At 41.1% G+C, this 14,594-nt stretch overlaps 1 protein-coding gene across 1 annotated transcript in view; it reads right to left on the minus strand.

Moving 5' to 3' along the window:
* The window catches only part of PRRT2 (proline rich transmembrane protein 2), a 278,146-nt gene extending 263,861 nt beyond the window's left edge, over nucleotides 1-14,285 (minus strand). The window contains exon 1 of the mRNA XM_044086334.1: nucleotides 14,024-14,285. The gene's annotated coding sequence lies outside the window, so the exon portion shown is untranslated. The remainder of the gene's footprint in view (nucleotides 1-14,023) is intronic.
* Between the last annotated feature and the right edge of the window lie 309 nt (nucleotides 14,286-14,594).

Below are 14,594 nucleotides of genomic sequence, written 5' to 3' on the forward strand. Positions count from 1 at the left end.
TAAGTTCTTCCTTTTAGAAGTTTCTTACACAGGAAGTCAACAAAATTCATCTAATGAGCTTCACTCCTCAGATGTCTGAAATGCATGTAGCGTCTGTGTTTGCTTACATCTCAAATTGTCAATATTGTGTTGAGGATGTACATAACATTTGGCTATCTACTTTGATTTCTATACTACATGTTATATATAATATTTCTATAGTCAACTTATATCCATCCATCCTTCTATAACCCCTTTTCTCATTTTTTGCACATGGGGTCGGGGTGTCACTTCAATAGTGACAATCATCTAGTGCCAAAGGCTCACACCGCTATCTGGCTAGCCCTGCCACTGCTGTTCTTTCATACCACTTACTCACACACAGACTCACACCTATGGCCAATTTAGACTATCCAATACACCTACTGCATGACTTTGAAATGTGGGTGGAAACTTCAGCAACCAGAGAAAACCCATGTAAACACAGCGAGGACATGCAGACTCCACATAGAAGGCATTATAACTGAGAATCAAACCAGAGAACGTCTTGCTGTGAGATGGCATTGATATCCACTGTGCCACTGTGCCATTCAACTTATATGATAGAGCAAAACTCTTATAATCAACTTAGATTTCTACACTACACATTAGTAATAACATGTTTATATTCAACGTAGGTGAATATCAAAGGAGCTAAGAAAAGAGTTGCAACAGCACCAATGGCACTCCACCAGCTTTTGGAAAGTGACTCAGTAGGAAGCACAAAGAAACTATATCAGGTTGCAAAGCAAAGACAGAAAGATAAAGAAGATTGTCATACACCCTTCATAGGGGATGCCAGCAACAACCTGCTCACCAGTTCACAGGACATCAAAAGCAGATGGAAGGAGTACTTTCAGCAGCTTCTGAATAAAGAAAACCCCACAGAAGCTGTACTGCCCCAGACACAGCCTACGATGAGAGAAGAAGAGGAACCCACCCTAGAAGAAGTAAAAACAGCACCAAGGAAGATGAAGTCAGGAAAAGCAGCAGGATCAGATAAGGTCACAGTCAATATCACAAAGATGCTGGGTGAGATAGGGGAGAAATGGCTCCTGAGGGTACTCATAGCAGTGTGGAGAGAAAGGCGTATCCCAGATTACTGGAGAATAAGTATATTTGTGCCAGTGTTCAAGAACAAAGGGGACATCCACAACAGTGGGTAGTACAGAGGCATCAAACTCCTACCACATTGCATAGAAGCTCTGGAGAGGGTGCTTGACAAATGGATATGCAGAGTAGTTGAAAGTAAGATGGGAGATGAGCAGTTCAGTTTCAGATCAGGATGCAGCAGAATTGACCAGATGTTTGCTGAGAGAAAGATACTTGAGAAGAAGCTAGAGATGAGGAAAGAGTTCAACTGGGCATTCATAGACTTGGAGAAATCATTTAACAAGGTCCAACGAAAGCTAATTTGGGGAGTTCTGCAGTGGTTCAAACTCCCAGAAACATTGGTAGAATTAGTGCAGGCTTTGTACAAGGACTCAATAACCCAAGTACGAACAGTGTTTGGTCACAGAGGGGTTCCCAGTGGGAGTGGGTTTGCACCAGGTTCAGCTCTGAGACCACTGCTGCTCATTCTGGTGATGGACTACATTAACAAAGAGGTCAGAGGGTACAGATTATCAAAGTTGCTGTATGCAGACAATGTGGCATTGCAGTCAGACTCTGAGCAAGAACTTCAACAAAAGATAAGGGAAAGGAATGGAATGGAAAACTGAAGGCACATGGGATGAAACTTACTACAGATAAGACAGTAGTAATGGTAGCAAATGAGAGGAAATCAGAAGAAGCCGAGAAACTGAGACAGAAGGGAAGATAGTGGAACAGGTTAACAGCTTCAAGTATCTGGGAGGTGTGGTTGAGGAGAAAGGAAGTCTGAATGAATAGGTCAAAGCTAGAATCAGAGGAGCTGCAGCCAACTGGCATAGAGTGTCAGGTGTAGTCTGTGACAGAAGAATACCATAGAAACTGAAATGTAAGGTGTACAAAACATTGGTGCTATCAGTACTACTGTATGGTACAGAAACATGGGCAGTAAAGGCGGAGCAGTTAAGGAAGCTTGAGGGGGATGAAGATGAAGTGCCTGAGATGGGTGGTGGGAAGCACACTGTGGGACAGACAAAGAAATGAGGACATAAGAGCAGAAGCCAAAGTAGCTCTAATTGCACAAAAAGATCAAACAGAACAGATTATGGTGGTTCAGGCACATGCAGAAAGGTAGAAGACAATCTAGTAAAGAAGATTTGGGGCAGACAGGAAGAAGGCAAGAAGAAATGAGGGCATCCAGCAAAGAGGTGGATGGATTGTGTGAAAGAAGATCTGCCACAGTCAGGCATGAGTGTCGAAGGAAGCAGGTGTGTAGCATTAAATCAAGAGAGATGGCAACAGTTAATGTGACACCCTGAACCCATGTAGAAAATGGGAAAATCGGGGACAGGCGATAATGATGATTCAACTTACATGCCAGAGTAAAACTCCTATAAAACAATTGCAGAAGTAAAAACAAGGGAGGCTTTGCCCCTCCACCTATTTATATATCCCAGCTCCACAGTTCTATAACTATGACCAAAGTGAAATATCCGTTTCAGTGCTGTTGTCAATGTTGTCAATTAAGTAACACTCACACTTGCGGCACTAAATGACAAAAAAGTAACAAGCATGCTACAAAACCATTCAGCTAAACAAATATACAAATATTGATCGATACAAAGGATACACACACACACACACACACACACACACACACACACACACACACACACACACACACACACACACACACACACACACTCACATACATACATATATCAATGCATAACATATCAACACACCATACATTGAAAAATAAATATTTGAAAGCCCTTATAACCACCAAACTCACTACAGAGATAAACAAGGTTAACAGAAAAAATTGTGTTTTTGTTGGGGAGCAAGCCCCCCGTACATCCATATCCCCGCCGTTATAAATTAACCAACAGAGAGGTTGGACAACAGTGGAGTAAAAGTCTAATAATAGGATTCAGAGAGATTACCACTGCTAGTGCTAACTGGTTAATGCGTGCCTGTCGATTAGGATGATGATGATAATCTGTTACCACTGCTAGTGCTAACTGACTAATGCGTGCCTCTCGATTAGGATGATGATGATAATCTGTTACCACTGCTAGTGCTAACTGGTTAATGCGTGCCTCTCGATTAGGATGATGATGATAATCTGTTACCACTGCTAGTGCTAACTGGTTAATGCATGCCTGTCGATTAGGATGATGATGATAATCTGTTACCACTGCTAGTGCTAACTGGTTAATGCATGCCTGTCGATTAGGATGATGATGATAATCTGTTACCACTGCTAGTGCTAACTGGTTAATGTGTGCCTATCAGTTAGGATGATGATGATAATCTGTTACCACTGCTAGTGCTAACTGGTTAATGCGTGCCTGTCGATTAGGATGATGATGATAATCTGTTACCACTGCTAGTGCTAAATGGTTAATGCATGCCTGTCGATTAGGATGATGATGATAATCTGTTACCACTGCTAGTGCTAACTGGTTAATGCATGCCTGTCGATTAGGATGATGATGATAATCTGTTACCACTGCTAGTGCTAACTGGTTAATGCATGCCTGTCGATTAGGATGATGATGATAATCTGTTACCACTGCTAGTGCTAACTGGTTAATGTGTGCCTATCAATTAGGATGATGATGATAATCTGTTACCACTGCTAGTGCTAACTGGTTAATGCGTGCCTGTCGATTAGGATGATGATGATAATCTGTTACCACTGCTAGTGCTAAATGGTTAATGCATGCCTGTCGATTAGGATGATGATGATAATCTGTTACCACTGCTAGTGCTAAATGGTTAATGCATGCCTGTCGATTAGGATGATGATGATAATCTGTTACCACTGCTAGTGCTAAATGGTTAATGCATGCCTGTCGATTAGGATGATGATGATAATCTGTTACCACTGCTAGTGCTAACTGGTTAATGTGTGCCTATCGATTAGGATGATGATGATAATCTGTTACCACTGCTAGTGCTAACTGGTTAATGCATGCCTGTCGATTAGGATGATGATGATAATCTGTGATTCAGAAACAACAACAACATAAAGTTGTACTGAAGAGCATGTCATTAGCAGCTAATTTCTGTGTTTCTGAATAGAGCATGGATCCATCAGACCTTACCTCGCTATTGCTCCCCCTAACAGTCCACCAGTTGCAAAGGCAACTCCCAACAAGCACAAACACACACACAAACACACACACACACACACACACACACACACAAAGATGGCTTACAAATACTCACACACACACACACACACACACACACACACACACACACACACACACACACACACACACACACGGACATACAGGGAAGGCTTACATATACTCTCTCTCTCACACACACATCTGCACAGCTGCATTCATGCCCCTACACATGCACAAGTTCACATATGGCCACACACAGACGCTCACCAATGGCTCTACGCTACACACCTATACTCGTGTAATGGCTGTGAACCCATCAATAGGGGTGAATGGGTGTACACCATGCTTTGATGGTTTACACTTTTTCTGCCATGTAAAAAATAAAAATAACTTGCTAAAGCAATTCTCTGCAACTCTGTACCACGTTATCCTGGTGCCAGTACCATTTCTGGGAAAGAGTACATGAGTAATTAGTATTAGCCACACCCCAAGACTTCCACATTTGCATGCAGCTTCACTAGTGGGGCTACTGTCTATACTACAGCCAGAGCCAATGTAAACCTGTAGTGGGAGAGTGGTCTCTCAATCACATGGGCTTACCATACTGCGGAAACCATCAGAGTTAAGGCTTCTGCAACAAGGTAAGCCTTTCTGAATCCCAGGTTGAATCATTTACCCCACTGTTTTCTAATCTCACAAAGTCACCTTCTGAGCTATTACTAATTGCTGTAAATGAATGGCACACAAGTATCTGTTGAGATTTACTTATATAAAAAACATCTATAAAACAAAATCAACTAAATATGTTTTGATGAAACACATGTAACCTTATGCACAGACACACACACACACACACACACACACACATACACATATACGTGTGTGTGTGTGTGTGTGTGTGTGTGTGTGTGTGTGTGTGTGTGTGTGTGTGTGTGTGTGTGTGTGCGCACGTGTGTGTGTGTGTGTTTGTGTGTGTATATATATATATATGTGTATATATATATATATATATATATATATATATATATATATATATATATATATAAAATCATAGGATCATAGGAGGTTACTAGGCTAATGGCCCTGGGGCCCTTACAAGCCTAGACAAGAGTTTATCCCCAAAAAAGAAACCTCAGTCAGCACCTGTCACCCCTATCAGTGAGGGACACAGTTGGAACCCCTGGGACAAATTTGTGATTTTCCATCCACTTATCAAGGTTGCGTTTGAAGAGGGTCAGCGATGTACTCCGTTTGACGTGTATGGGAGGTCTAGTCCAGAGATGGGATAGCCTCTGGGAGAAAAACCTGTCTCTCCAGCAGGTTTTATTAATGTTGCATATTAGATTAAGGTCTTTCAAGCAAGGTAATGTGCGAGGAGTTAGACTTACGGATATGGAGCATCTCTAGTAGGGCGGGGTCCGAGATTGCCATGTAGGCGAGACATAGATCACCTCTGAGCAATCTGTACGATACAGAGTAGAGTGATAGTGATTTGAGCCTGTCCACATAGGCCAGGTGTTGGAGGCCATGGATTCTCTTTGTGAGGTATTTCTGTGGTCTTTCCAACTGGTGCAGATGTTTGGAGAGGTACATACCAAACAGGGAATTGTACTCAATTATTGGCCTAATGAGAGAGGAGTACAGAGAGATAATAACTTCCTTTTTCTGGATGCAATCCCTTTACCTATGAGATGAACCAAGTAAAAGGCTTTTCTGACCACTGCTGCTACATGATGGTTGAAAGTGAAATTGTTGTCAACCTGTGCACCCAGGTGTCTCACCACAGGTTGTGTGCTTAAGGGGTTGCCGTTGATGTGGTAATCAGTAGGGACCATGTTTTTCCAGATGGTATGATAATATATTTTTTTTGCATTAACTTAAGGCCATTACTTAGGGACCAGTCATTTTTTGCTGTGAGACCCTCTTGTAGTATGTTAACATCATTCGGGGAGTCAATGACAGCACCCATCTTACAGTCATCTGCAAACTTGGTCAGCCACAGACCCTTTGTCTTTGTCTGTACCTCTGAGAAGTAGATGCCAAACAGCAGGAGTCTCAGAACAGATCCCTGGGGAGCACCACTAGTGACAGGTCTGCTGTCAGAGGTGGAGGCACATATTTTGATCTTGTCTTACTGGTGATCCAGCTGGCCACCCACCTGATGACATAAGGATTAACACCAAGTTGTGTTAGCATTTCGATGATACGGGGGGATTGTGTCAAAGGCTTTGGCCAGGTCAAGGTAAGCTGTATGTACTGACTTTCCCTCATCCAGGGCCTTGGTGACAGTCTCAAAAAAGTCAACCAGATTCAACAGGCAAGATTTGCCCTTGGCGATTCCGAACTGGGTGGGGTCAAGTGCTTGGAGATTGCATATGTCCTTATTTATGAGCACCATAATAATATGCTCCATGGCTTTACAGATCAGACTTGTTATGCTAATGGGGCAATAGTTTCCAGGGTCAGTAGCACAACCTTTGTGCAAGGGGATTACAATGGCAGTTATCCACTCTGCTGGAATGAAGCCTGTTCTTAGGCTGTGAAGTTTGTGTATTTAGGATTATGTTCATTTGTCAGTTTACTTTATCAACAAAGAAAAAGGGTGATTCATCTAATCAAAAACTCATTTGATCAACACAATATTTGATCAACATTAATTATATAGAAAAGTGTGAAATGGTATAGAAAATGACTGCTGGTGTGGTTTTGGAGGATAGGAATTACAAGACAAATTAGTGTCAATTAGTATTTTGACTATGATAATTTCTTCTGTTGTCATTTCACCTTGTCGGGAATTTTAAGTATGTGTATCAGCAATGATTGTGTAAGGAGCATGCTTTTTTCTTTGTGTTTCTGTGACTATGGAGTTAGTATATTTATGTTGTGGGATGTGGGGGTGCAGGGGGGCTTGTCAATCTGCAAAAAAGCTTTTGGTTGTGTATTTAGTGTGTATGAAATCATCAATGAAGTGAACACCGATCAAATATAATGTCAATCAAATGAGTTTTAGATTAAATCAAGCACGATTTTTCCTTGCCGAATAAGTGAAATGGCGATGTAATTATATATATATATATATATATATATATATATATATATATATATATATATATATATATATATATACATAGAGAGAGAGAGAGAGATATGTGTGTGTGTGTGTGTGTGTGTGTGTGTGTGTGTGTGTGATTTAGAGTATGAAGGACATTCGCAAATGATATTATTGCATATTTGTATTATACTTTATTCTGTTGCAGATTTGAAAATTGACCATGCAAAAATACAGGCTTTGGCCTTGTCACTATCATTATCTTAATCTCACTTTTTTCCTCTGCTTAGAACTTTACATCTCTTCTGTAACTGTGCAGAGATTTTACTTTCATAGTCTCTGTTCCCAAATGTTGCCAACCCCATTTAAAATTCTGTACATATTACCACCAGCTGCTGAGTCTCTCCTAACTTAAGGAAACACATACAACTTCATTGCTTGTTTTTCCATCAGAAAGTTAGCTACCCAAATTCTAAACAGGTTAAATACAATAAGCATCATACAGCATGTACTTTCAAGTAATTATCAACACTGTTCAATGGCCTGTATTTATTTATTTATTTATTTATTTTTAATCATTGGGATAGTTTGACTGGGCCATGCAATACCCCCTGTTCATGAGAGGTCTGGGGAGAAAGCCTCACAAGAATACATATTGTTACAATAAAAAGAAAAAACTGCAAACAATACAGAAAAATATAAACACAATGCAGCATGACAAAATATTCAAAAGTGTAGTAATAATAATATGATACATCATTCAATGCACACATGTATGTGCAAGAAAACAAAAGTATCCAAACAGGTAAACAAAGCAATAATGAGCGTTTGGAAACACCTGTGTTCTTGCCTTTCTGCTAGCAGCACATTGACAGTCTCTGCAGCACCCTAATTCCTCTGTTTCCCTTTCCCATCATAATATGCTCCAATTCATGCAGGAATGTGTCTGCATTCCCAGCCAGTCACTACTGTTAGATGGATCATTTTCTCCTAAAGTAAACATCCTTTCCTGTCATCGTGGGACTGTGGAGGGATTATCTCCAGCAGAACATGAGCTGTACACCTGAGTACAATACCAGAAATCAAGTCACGACATAAAGCCTATTTCCAGATAAAGGGAGGGGGTGATTGGCATTCCCAAGTAAGACCTTTTGTAGATAAGCATGAGTAAACTCTTCCTGGGAGGGGGGTGAGGGACAGTATTTGTAGCCAACAATCTTCAGCGAGCACATGTACACTCTCATTGGTTCAAGATTAATTTACAAAGCGCAGTGGGGAACTATGGTTCCACAGAAATAAACCTTCCACTTCTGTATAACCAGTGATAGCACCCAGAGCTCTGAAGTTCACCCCAACTTCTATGAAATGCAGAATATTGTTTTGTTTCTTACGAAATGTAGAATTATGAGCATAGATTTCACCTAAAGGGGTAATCCCTTTCTCCAAGGTAGTGTAGAATCAGTGTGGCTATATAAGAGCCCCCCCCCCCCCACACACACACACACAGACACACACACACGCACAGGCACACACACACACACACACACACACACACACACACACACACACATACACTGCAATTTGATCAAATTTTTTTAGGCGTTATACCTTTTCATATAGAAATGTTTCATTGTACTGTGACCTGTGCTAGAACTACCCTCCCTTGTATTGCTAGGGCCATTCAGTGACAGGTAAGAGCATGAGGTAGTGACTACCAAGGGGCTAGAAGTCAGGTGACATAGGGTCAGCAGAGTATGCTCATTAAAAGAACAAAAATGAAATGAAGAAAATACGGTTTAAAAAAAGAAATAAAACTGGCTCTCATATAATGTGGACACTGCACAGTGTGTTCTGACTGTTCAGAATTTTTTGTCTGTAGTAACACTAGCTAACTTATGCATATCACCATGCAAAAGCTGTAGCATACCTGCTGATACCCCCCAAGACCTCTGTTGCCTGCTGCTTATTTAGGAGATCATACCACAGAGATTTTTTTTTCAGGAAAAGAGGTGCTTAAAAACAAAGAAAAAGACAGAAGGAAAAGAAATAAGGGGTAATGCGAAAAATAATTGTATACAAGAAGGGTTGTGGATGAAAGGTATCGTCTTCTTCAGGAAGACATTCAAGGACATGTGGGATAAACACAAGGCAAATCTATCTGGATGCAGGAAGAATTGCAGGTCTAAAATCTGATCTCTTATGTGTGCCTATAGAGCTCCAACGTCAGTCACAGATTATATCTATGTGCTGCTCCTAGCAATGAAAAGTGAGGCCCCTAAATGGCACCAGTACTGTCTAGTGGTGCTGCGGTAGCATTGTCGCCTCACAGCAAGACGTTGTCCAGTTCGATTCTCAGCTAGAGTGTCTTCTGTGTGGAGGCATGCGTGAATGGGCGTGAGTTAGTTAAAGGTTGTGCATCAGGGCTGGTAACTCGTCACGGAAAAATCCGCTACGAAACATTAGCGGACCAGAGTTCCGCTGTGGCGACCCCTAACCGGGATAAGCCAAAAAACACAACAACTGTCTTGGTCCACATCAATGAAGGGGATTTTTCTAAAGGCCTCCTTCTAGCTTGATATGCAACAAAAACATGCCAAAACAGGGACACACTTTTGATTGCCGGCACCTAGACATTTGTCCACACACAGATTTCACTTCTTACAGGTTTCCCTACATTCTGATGATTCATTCATCAATGAATCGTGCTTTATTGATTTCTGAATATCAAGAAGCATAGCTTGAGCAAAAATATAAATAGCAAACCAATGTTTTTGGCCCTCCTGCTTCCACTGCATGAGCTCTTTGTCCTCCCACACCACCGTAATTTATATATATAAATTCCACAGGTCCCACTACAGTAAAAATTACAAAAAAAAAGATTGCAGTACACCTTCAGCTTACACAATATAAGTGCATGCAATTTCAACAAACTTTGATTAAAAGAAATTGCAGAAAAATTGACTCAATGAACCCCCCCCCCTCCCTCCCACTGGAGTGTAGGCATGCCATGCTTACGGCATGGCTCTGAGATGCTCAGCCTCTTGGAATCTACTAGAAGCAAACCCATAGCAGATAAGACTTCCCTGTACCCCTCTTCCACCATGGAAAAGCTGGCCCATAGGTAGTCAGTCTCATCTCCCAAACAGATACCTTCCTTAGCCAAGGAACTAACGAAATCTGAGTTATTACTATGGCAATCAAGGGTAACTTTTACACCAGAAAGGGAGGAAAAGAAATAATACATCTGTTGAGAGAGAATTGAGATTTACTGTCAATGTAGAAAAACACCAAGTGCTCCTTATCTACCAAAAACTTTGTTGCAATTAATTCCCAAGCTCCACCCCACCGGTACCAAGGAAAAGAGTATGACTAAAGAGACTAAAGTCCATTCCAAAACTTCCATTTCTGATTTCACTGAGTGGCAACACACCTCAGCTTTGATGGTCTTTCACTGCATCTCACTGATGTTTTCTGCCTAAAGTCATGAGATACACAGAGCTGAAGACAGTAGTCAGGTGACAGAATGCACACATTTTCATGTGTGCATGACATCCCTCCAGGAAGCCTGATAGAGAACAAAATGTTAAGGCATGGTTAGAGGAGAAAGTGCTAAACAGTTTGTTACCATGTACCATACCCTTTAATGAGTCCCAGATTGTTTCTGACCACGGATATTGTTAGAGGATTTAACTGTTCCACTGTACACTTTTACAGAATTGATCGATAACCTGAGCATGTCAGGCCACCTGTGATCATTCACCTGATGCATTTTTCCAAAGGAATTCCAGGGACCACTGCCCTGCTATGCATCATGTCATACATTCCACAGAAGGCTTCATTGCCTGATGTTATCAGCCCCTCACTTTTCACCAGTAGTAAAATCATCAGACGATGGTGTATTCTGCAGCATAACTGCCTATGCGGATAAACAGAAGGCTTCCCTTCTCATTACTGTCAATCATTTACCTTTCACCAGCAGTAAATATATCACAGAGTGGAGAAGCTTGCACAGTGACTGTCCCACACTGTACCTGTTGCTTTAAATAAACAAAGAGTTTCAGCTTCCTGCACTGATAAACACTCACTTTTTACCAGCACTAGATCTGTCACACTGTGGGAAAAGCTGTACTATATCTGTCCTACACTGTAAATGTGGATAAACAGAGGGCTTAACTCCCCAGGATTGTTATTCCCTTACCTTTCATGAGCACTAAACACATGACAACATGGGAAGGCCTGCACTGCTGCTACACTATTCCTGTCCCTGAAAACAAATAAGGGTTTCAGTCCATGGTGCTGTTAGTCTATTACCTTTCAACAACACAAATTATGTCACTTGGTGGGAAAGCATGCACTGCCCTGTCCCACTTGGCACTGGTCTCTCTGTTCTGGTTGATATACACAGAGCTTCAATCCCTCACCTTTCACCAGCACTTAATGCATCACAGTGTACAGAAGCCTGCTTTATCTATCTCTTTAGATAACCATAGGGCTGCAATCTCTGATACAGGGAGTCCTTCACCTCTTGTCAGCACTAAACACCTTAAAGTGTAGGTAATCCTTCACCATGTCTGCCCCACAATGTGCCTCTCTCTGCGAATAACAGAAGGCTTCAGTCCCCAGAGCTGCCAATCCTTCCCCCTTTACTAGCACAGAATATATAACAATTTGGGAACTGTGCTGTCTCCTTGCCCTGCACTATTACCTACCCCTCTAGGAAGAAGGGATTTCACCCCTCTGGTGCTGTCAGTCACCCACCTTTCAGCATATCTGACTTCATTACGGTTTAAGGAGGCCAGCGTTGATCTTTCCCTAATCTACAGTCACCTGCATGGATAAAATGAAGTGCCATTCCTTCATACAATGAAAAATTATATCTATTACAGCTGTTTTAAAACACCAAAAATGCTGATAGAGTGGGTCTTGTATACACTCTGGATACAGGGTACACAGGGAGAGCGTAGGGAGGGAGAGCTACTGAGATGATAATGACTACCTAGCTTCCTCACAACCAATTAACGGTAAAACCTCACACTCTTCCACGCTCATGATTTGAGGACATAAACACATAACCCTTTATTGTGTGTGTGGGGGGGGGGATAAAGGTGAAAGATCTGCATGGGCAAATAACTCTCTCCACTGTGCCATTCCAACATACACTAATACATTAAGACCACTCACCACAATCTTATATGCTTTTCATAACATTCCAAGATGAAAAGAGTTAACAGCAAAACACAGCACCTCCCACTTTTCTTTTTTTTTCTTTCTCAAATTTGCTTTCTTTGCAGAAAGCAGAGGTTTTGCTGCTGGCATTTTTTTTCCTTCTGTTAAAAATGCAGTGAAAGGGGTTTGCAAACCCACTTAATAGGAGTTGAATGAGGGGGAGATTAGACTAAACAAATTTCATAAGAAACACCTGCATCCAGTGTCATGTATTCACACACTACAATTCTGACGACCAGAGAGAAAAGGCAATTACATCTTACTGATTCTTTGCACTGCTTTCTAGTACTTTTATTTACCCTAGCATTTCAAAATTCTTCTACATAGTCTTAGTGTGCGTTTGTGTACATGTAGAGAAGGGGACGTGCTTTCCTTTTGTCTCTCCATATCACTGCATTCATAGATATACATCAACGCCAGAGGTTGCCTCAAATGCTGCTAGTTGTCTAGGGTGACTTCGACTCCTACTTTTGAAATGAAAAAGCCTTTTGTTATGTGATTGCCTATAGCTCCAGTACTCTCTGTCCTTTTGCAGATTCACCTTTATTTTATGACTGAACATTATAAAGAACACAAATATTCCTTTTGCTTATTTTTCCTGATTTAGGATTCAGTTGCTTATGATTTACTTTATGTGTAAGTCTTGGCTTTTGCATTTAAAAAAATCTGCACTTTTTTCCTTCTTAATGATTTTTCCCTCCCGATGGAATGGAGCAAATCACAAATGTTCTAAACTCTCTCTCTCTCTCTCTCTCACTATATGTATGTGTGTATGTATATATATATATATATATATATATATATATATATATACAGATAGATATTTTTTTTACTTCTTCTGCCAGCCAGTGTCTTAAAGTGCCACTCACACCTTCCAAGACCGCCTGTTTCCACGGAGTGTCTTGCATTTAATGTTTTTCCTGTCTTCTGTCTTCCCCATTTTATTAAACCTTCATTTTATAGAACCACAGACACTGAATACACTGCTCTGCCTATTAGCTGTTCAGGACTGCATTTCTAGCATTTTAAATGCAGTCTGATGTTTGTGCTAAGGGGATGACTGAAACTGCCTTAGTTTGACAGTTGAGAGTTGAATGAAAAGAATCTAACAATTTAAGTATGAAGGATGTGTGCATTTATGTAACATGGCTTGTATACCACAGATAGGCTGCTGCTGAATTATTGTACAAAAAGGCACTAAAGATGTACATATGATGATGTTTCCATATTTTTTGCGCTGAATATTTGTAAAAAGATATCCACATCTACTCCCCTTCCTCTTGCCCCTCCCTTCATCTTTTCATGTGAGTAAGTCTGCACGCATACTTTGCAGAGCTTGGATTATAGCAACCAACCAGTATGTCACTGTATTTTCCTTTTCACTACCATGCTTCCAACTCTCAACAATATCCTCTTTCTTAAGCTATGGAACGTGCAGTCTACAACCAGCGTAAAACGCGATCTTTAGCAATGGTTACACATGCATGCACTTTCTTACCTCTGCAATCAATTCAGTACCTCTAGCAGACGGAACAGCTCCTTCATTCAGGGCACAACTGCTTGCCAAAACAAATGCTCCTTGTGGAATTCTTTCTTAGAGCGTCAAAGAACATCTGCTGAAAGGGGCAGGCACTGCCTTCTTTGCCAGTCTTTAGTCTGGCTAGTGATTTTTGCTTCCTGTGAAATCTTATCTCTGTTGTGGTCGCAAGATGCTCTATGTTGTTCACCCACCCTGTGTGAGGGACCACCTTCCCCTCCCCCTTTCTCACCACCCAGCATCACTTGGAAATCTCTCAGTCACATGGAAACTCTGCAGTTACGGGAGTGGTCGACTTGTTTCCTGCCCACCCACCCATCAAGTCTACAGCACAAAAGAGGCTAAATTTCTGTTTCATATTGAATTTCTTACATGACTGCTGTTTGGTAGACAGGTAATCAGCTTAAAAAATAAGTGTGTTACCCAGTTATACATCATTGTTGTTTAGTGTGTGTGTGTATGTGTGTGTGTGTGTGTGTGTGTGTGTGTGTGTGTGTGTGTGTGTGTGAGTGTGCGCGTGTGTGTGTTTGTG

The sequence above is a fragment of the Protopterus annectens genome, chromosome 10.part0 (assembly GCF_019279795.1).
Source record: "Protopterus annectens isolate FY-2018-M chromosome 10.part0, PAN1.0, whole genome shotgun sequence".
Classification (NCBI taxonomy): Eukaryota; Metazoa; Chordata; order Ceratodontiformes; family Protopteridae; genus Protopterus; species Protopterus annectens.